Source organism: Lolium perenne, chromosome 7 (assembly GCF_019359855.2).
Source record: "Lolium perenne isolate Kyuss_39 chromosome 7, Kyuss_2.0, whole genome shotgun sequence".
NCBI classification, from domain to species: Eukaryota; Viridiplantae; Streptophyta; class Magnoliopsida; order Poales; family Poaceae; genus Lolium; species Lolium perenne.
In genome coordinates this window covers 740721-747590 of record NC_067250.2, presented here as the reverse complement: position 1 = coordinate 747590, position 6870 = coordinate 740721, and the positions used below count along the sequence as shown (strand labels likewise).

The following is a 6870-nucleotide window of genomic DNA, read 5'->3' as shown; positions in this document are numbered from 1 at the left end:
GAAACGGCTATGGCAGAATCAATTCATAACTACTAACCATGTGCTTCCAAAGCAAGAAACGGCTAAATCAGTGCCAACAAAAACATGTTAATATGCCAATTGATGCTACCATTTATAGGATGATAATTTAACAATTAATTTATTTCCATACTTACATCTTTACTTGCTATACACATCTTTTATAACGCTTATTTATTATCCCTTTAAATTTTACGGCTAACCCGGTGCACCTCGACACAAAAGCTGAAGCTAGCCATTCCAAAATCATAAGCCTTCCCTTAGAAGATGACGATGTATTAACACATAGAGCCCTCACATGTACATTTAGAGTTACATGAAATCAAAAATAAGGCAACACGGTGATACAATTTATTGTACATGAGGTTGATCGAAGAAGCTTATATGATATAGCTTATACATTGCTTGGTCATCAGATTCATCAAGAAGGCAATGGTAGCAAAGTAGGGTTAAGTACATTGGACAGAACTAAAACATGGTAGCGTGGTAGCTTAGAGAGAGAGACAGAGTGATTACAATGGCTATCAAGCCACACTCATATCCGCCGCAAAAACCTACAGGACCACTACTCCCTGGTACCTGCCACCTCTGGTACCACCTCTCTATCCACTGTCCGTTGTGCAAATTGAGCTAACACAAGCCTGAAGACCCAAGCTTCAGGTCCATCCTTTGCAATAGGTATTTCAATAACCCCTTCTTGTTATTGCCACATGATCAAATCTATGATGAGTATTGGGGTACACACAAGAGAATCAATGAAATGAAAAATGCATCATACATAATGGGCACATGAAGGAGAAACATACCTTGCCAGCATAAATGGCAGAATTATGAATGTAGTATCACCTGGATTTCCTACTTTAATTAATGATGAAGTTCTTTGAAAATGGATCACGCTTCCCAACCACTGGATTTTCAGAAGGGCCTTTGGTCCAGAATTGAAAATAGCTAGACACAATTTGATCAAATATTGCAAGCCCACCTATGATATAGCTTGAACATCAATGTTACCACTGTGATATACTTTTTATTTTTCATAGAGTTCGAATATCATCGCAACAAACATTTTTTATATACTTCTTTATTAAGCACATCAATCCTAAGACCGCATTGCTCCTAAACAACTAATGCATTATTAGACATGAAAAGAGCAACACTATCCTCAACCTACAAGCTTCTTTTATGTCTTAAGCTAAGGTATTCAGCAACAGAATGTCTGAAAAAATATCAAGCTGGACACTGAATAACAAACAATCAAACTAAAATAATCCTGCTATCTTAAGAAGTACAACCTCAAGATCAACCACGCAAAAACGGAGACACAAACTAAAGCAGTATCCCAACGAGCCGCCCCGCTAGCAGCAACAGTTGACGAACTCTGCGAGATAGAGGCAAACAAGGCATGCTGGAGGTCCAATTGCAGGAAGAAGGTACCTCATTAAAAATACCAAAGCATGCACCCAAAAAAAATACTTGAAGCGGGTGAGGAACACCTCCGCGTGCATATTTACAAAATACATATCCTAACAATAATGAAGCATAAATGAACAATATATACGAGAATTGCACCATTAGGCTGAGGAATACCTCCGTGTGCTCTTCCATTAATAGGCAGAGCTATCGATCACCTCATTTCCATGCTGGAGCAAGTCGACACCTGAATCGTGATAGGAATTGTTTCCAATGAAGAATATTTCTAATTCCGTCAAACGAAAGGAATTGCAATAACCATCTGACCAGCACTATATATCTCTTCTTTATAAAAATGCATACCTATAAGTGTTCTCCTGATGGAGAGCATGCGTGTTTCTTCAGCATGTTCATCAGGATCGTCCTCCCAAATGAGGATGGAACAACACAAAATTAGTTAGAGATGGCTATGGTGTTCTCTGCTCACCTCCAAGGCTGGGCAGATCCACCTCCACAGCTGTGCAAAATAGTAAATTATAATTAAAAAAAGTGGAAAGGAAGAACTTACACGGGGAGGTAGGCCAGGCGATCAACGAGACGACGATGTGCTCCGGCGATCGGCGCCATGGCCGGCACTTAGCGGCAGGCGCGCCGGTGCCGAGGAGGCAGAGGGCGCGCGACCCCAATGGCTCCCCGTGCCAGCCCTCGCGCTACTCACCAGGCTACAATAATGAAAAACGTTCAAAAGTATTATCAGAAGCTTGCAGAGGAGCATCCAAAAGAAGAGCAAGCCAATTCTCCGTACAAGATGAAATACAACATCATTCATGTGCATCCAAAACGTTCAAAATAAGGTTACACATATAAATTTAAAGCGCGTGCTCCCCATCCACCTCTATTTCTCAGACCTGATGTCAATATCGGCCACCAAACATGAATTTTAATGTAAATAGACATATCCAGCAACCACAAAAGTTCCCTTGGCATTAGGTATATTCCCATGGTTGCATACGTACCCTAGATAACTGACAATAAAATGAAAAATCCCCCTCTCCCCTTGCACTATGGTGCAGATCTCCATGCCTGCTTCTGACCTGTGAAACGAGAGAATTGATGTCAATTCCATTTGAAACTGCCAAGGAACATATTATGTGCCTCAAAGTACATGATGACCTCTGATAATGGTGAACAAAGCATCTGAAATTTAGCATGTCCCACTTGGTCTGGAGCATGAAGGAGGTCATGGGTCAGGGCTGAACCGGCCTCACCCAGACTACCTCGATATCCGGCACACACCATGTTTAGAAAACGCATTAATTATTAATTAGGAACCAGAGTGTTGGACTCTCAAAAAATCAAATGCGCGATCACAGAATCTGCAACTCCCTAACACTTCAAAAATTTATACCAAGAAAAAAAGTAGCTAATCTATAAAAATAGCATGCCTTGTTTACTGCTGCTACGAAGGTAAAAGAATCGAGTCGATCTGGGTGAGTGTTGCCGCACGCGCCACCAGATACTACCACACGCCATGAGTCTGCACTACCGCGCAGGAGAGAGAGACTCAGAGGAGAGGGATGAGATGAACTTGCCTAGCCCGGTCGTCGCCCACAGCTAGCGCTCCGTCGGTAAACACAACATCTTCACGCATCCTTTCTCTCTTCCATGGCCTCCTCCTCCATTGATTCACGGGCTCGTCGTCATCTGACTTGGGGGGCGATCAATAAATGGTTGCCAAGTAAACATAATGGAGAAAATGGATTCCATAATGAAATAAACAATCCACTTTGGGAGGAGGGATAATTGCACATGTGGTAATATTCATAGAAATTTGCTAATCATGTGTCATCCTGCAGCGACACCATCCTGCAGCCAACACCACTCTATAAAATGATCAGATGATCAGATGATCAGATCGGGTTGAAGCTCCTATACGGAACAGTTGAAGCTCTCAGATGATTTCATAGAAATTTGCTAATCATGTGCTTCCAGATCAACACATGTGTTATAGCATTCCATCACTGTGGATGGCAAAGTTTCTCCTTGCTCTGGATTTATCGTGATTTTATCGCACTTAAGTATTGTACTGTGCACCTACAATAAGTGTCGTTCTTGTGAGTGCTTGAACCAGATGATACCAAACCTAAAGCATCAATAATACTATTGGAAAACTGAAACCGGAAGCTCACAGAAATACCAATGAGCGGGCCTAGAAAAAAATTAGTAAAACTGTTGGGTCTTCTACATGGTCTGTTATCAATATTATTTCTAGGACACAGTTTGAAATGGAAAATGATATGCCATTTAAAATTTATTATGCATATGCTTGAACTCAGTTACCAAAATATGGCAAGCTTATATTGTCATTGGTGGAGCAAGGATTACATACAAAACCTGTTCAGCCAGATGCAAACCACAAATTAGCATTTAAAAAAGACAGATATTCATGATGCACTCGTGGTAAACAGACAGCTCGAGCCAAATTAATTAATGTTGTGGCAAAACCAAGTGCTCTAAGGATATGGAGACTGAACAAAAATAGCATGTACACGTATTTTTAAACTGATGCTTCACGTTTGAAACCTCCATCAAGATTACCATTTTTAATAAATGACAGTACAGATTTAAACGTGAAACAACTTCTTTTCTTTCAAAGTCCTGCCTTCCAGGTACATCTAGGAATAAGGCCCCTGTCTAGGGCAAATTAAAGATTGGTAAAGTGAACGGAAGAAATCAGATTTCTAGTAGAACCTTTCTCTATATGCTGTACAATATCTATATAAATTATAGCAACCTTTTTTCCAGTTGCAGAAAGATACTATATGATGGTAAAGTAGTAGAACATCTGTATAAATTACAGCAACTTTTTTCCAGTTGCAGAGAAGACACTGTATGATGGTAAAGTAGTGCATATTGTTCAGTGAGTAAATATGATACCTCACTTAATAACGGAAGTCCATCTGCAAGATAAATCATCCTAGGGGAACTGTATTCAGAGAGGTGAAGACAATGTCAAATACAATGGAGATAGTGATAATACGTTACTGCATTATCAATTTAGTGGAAAAGCCGTGATATACACAAAGTTGTAGTGTTACCGACAAAAGATTCTTACTCAAGTGGAGTTTAAAAGGCAATCTCAATCTAAGAAAGCTTCATTCCAACAAGGTAGGACATATATAACACATGATAAGTGCACATTCTACAGAGGATGCATCAAGTTTTCTGTTGCAACAGAATTCAGAATTGGAATCCTTTTACCATATTGAAACTTCCTACTGGTTCAATAAGATTGCAGGGTTTCTTGACATCATATTGTACTCTGATCGGCCTTGACGAATTAGCGGAGTTCAAACTTCATAATCATCAAATTAGTCAAATCTAGAAGATTAGTAAACAGCTTAGAAATTCTTCAATTTCCATGTTTTTAACTATCCTGTTAATGATGGCTCAGCGTGACATTATGCAAAATACAGTAGTTTCAGCAAAAAATTAGCACTTTAAAGTAGAAAAATATACAACATTATTCTTGATAAACTGAACCAGCAAACCAAATAATGTTGACAGGAAATACATGTTAATAAATAATTTAGGTCCCGCAAAGAATGTAAAATTAAGTTAAACACATTCATAATTCAGTTCTGTAAGCTACATTACCTGTGGGTTGCTCAGCAGCCTCTTCGACGTCATAGAAGCTTCCCGTTACCAGTGCCACTCTCATAAGGGGCCATCACCAACTCGGCCTTCTTCGTGTTCTTGCCAAATTGGACCACCAAAAGCACTAATCCTGATAACCGACAGAAAGACATGACAATAATTAATCTAGGCTAACTAAAACCGGAATCTGCAAGCATTCAAACATAATCATCAAGTAATTATGAATATTAAAATCCTTACATGATAATCAAGCAACAAAATCCAGAAATAAAATCGTACATAATCATCAAGCAACAAAATCCAGAAATAAAACCATGGTAAGAATTATGGACCGTAGGGAGTACATTATAACCTCTAATATGTCCTCCTCAAGTTAGAATCAGCAGGAGTCGCGTAGCATATGGCTAGACTGAAATCCCATGCAAATTTGCTTGTTTAAATTCTAAACTATATATTTTTACATCATCTTGAATCATGAGATAAAAATATATGAGAATTAGAAAATGAGTTCAAACATTCATAGTACTTTGCATAGTAAACATATGTAATTTTTATGCAAGTGATCCTTGATAAACTGAGCATAATGCCATAGCCCTGATTTTGCTTTTAGATTATAGAGAGATTATCCAGGCTAGAAAGAAAGGATGGAAAGGACAGAGATAACCAAAAGTAAACGCAGCTAAGATATATGTCCGATTGCGTATTTTTGTCCATAAATGTAAATGCATAGCATTATAAGAACAGTAAACAAAGGATGACCAACAATGACTAATGAGCAAGGGGATTGATTCTGTCTAGTTTGCAGCTCCAATTTACCATATTTCACTTGACAAAGTAATTAATGAGCAAGGGGATATCGATCAGCTGAAACACCACTTTTCTTCAGTTTCTCTGCTAGAGTTCCGAACCCCACTTTCGTCAACTAATACTGTGTGCAAAATGCAATTAATGAGTAACCGGAGTATGAGCTGTGCATTTATTCCAACATGTACAGACTATTTTGCTACTGAACGAAATACTATACACAAGAGACAACCTGTGGTACCCCATGGAGTGACAATGATGATAGTGCAATGTGAAACAGAGTAAATTTTGCACATGAGCAGTTGCAGTGGCATCATATCTGGATAGATCTCTATATAACTTTTCCACAACCATAAGGTACTGGAACTGCATGCTGGCCAATGGCATCATATCTAAAAAAGTAACAATCTATTTTAGTCAAATGGCTGGTCCGAAATAAAATTATTTTAAAAAATATGAACAAATGAATCAAATAGGGCAATATGAACCGAATAGCCACAACGACTCAATTCACCGATTCTATTCTCCCAAAAAAATCAAAGCCTTTCTGAGGTGCTGAAAGACGGCAAAGCAATCAACAAAACAAGAGGCAATGGATATGCACATCGGCTGGAACAAGATTCAAGCAAGCTTAAACCACAACATCCCATGATTACAGATACCTCTCTTCTATATACTTTAGCATTCTCTCTAATTAATACCAAAGATCACGAAACCATTATTTGCAAATAAGCTAGTGTAAAATAGGGCGCATTCCAGAAATTATAAATCTTCAACATTTACAAAACACAACTTTTAGGTACATACAAAATAAGCTTTGCATAACCTGGAGCTAAAATTAAAGACATCACAGACCAGAAGCAATACACTTCCCATTGTATGCATAAGTAAGTATTAGGATGTTGCCATGTAGGGCCCAGCAACATTTTAATTTCTAAGAAATATATCATCACTTGCGATCACGCATAATGAAGATTTAAA

The 6870-nt window shown here is 38.6% G+C and overlaps 2 long non-coding RNA genes across 4 annotated transcripts; both read right to left on the bottom strand.

Annotated features, from left to right (window-relative positions):
• Positions 1–368: 368 nt before the first annotated feature.
• Positions 369–2128, bottom strand: LOC139833221 (uncharacterized). The gene is made up of 3 exons (XR_011748575.1): positions 1792–2128; positions 1606–1675; positions 369–1000 (listed from the first exon to the last, which is right to left on the bottom strand). It is a non-coding gene; the product is annotated as an uncharacterized lncRNA (long non-coding RNA).
• Positions 2129–2877: 749 nt separating this feature from the next.
• LOC127311708 (uncharacterized) lies at positions 2878–6577 on the bottom strand. Of its 3 annotated transcripts, XR_011749605.1 has the most exons (5): positions 5438–6577; positions 5086–5215; positions 4366–4414; positions 3238–3294; positions 2878–3132 (listed from the first exon to the last, which is right to left on the bottom strand). It is a non-coding gene; the product is annotated as an uncharacterized lncRNA (long non-coding RNA). The 3 variants fall into 3 exon arrangements; XR_007857805.2 differs by lacking the exon at positions 5438–6577 and having other exon boundaries at positions 5086–5374; XR_011749604.1 differs by lacking the exons at positions 2878–3132; positions 3238–3294; positions 5438–6577 and adding an exon at positions 3337–4192 and having other exon boundaries at positions 5086–5374.
• Between the last annotated feature and the right edge of the window lie 293 nt (positions 6578–6870).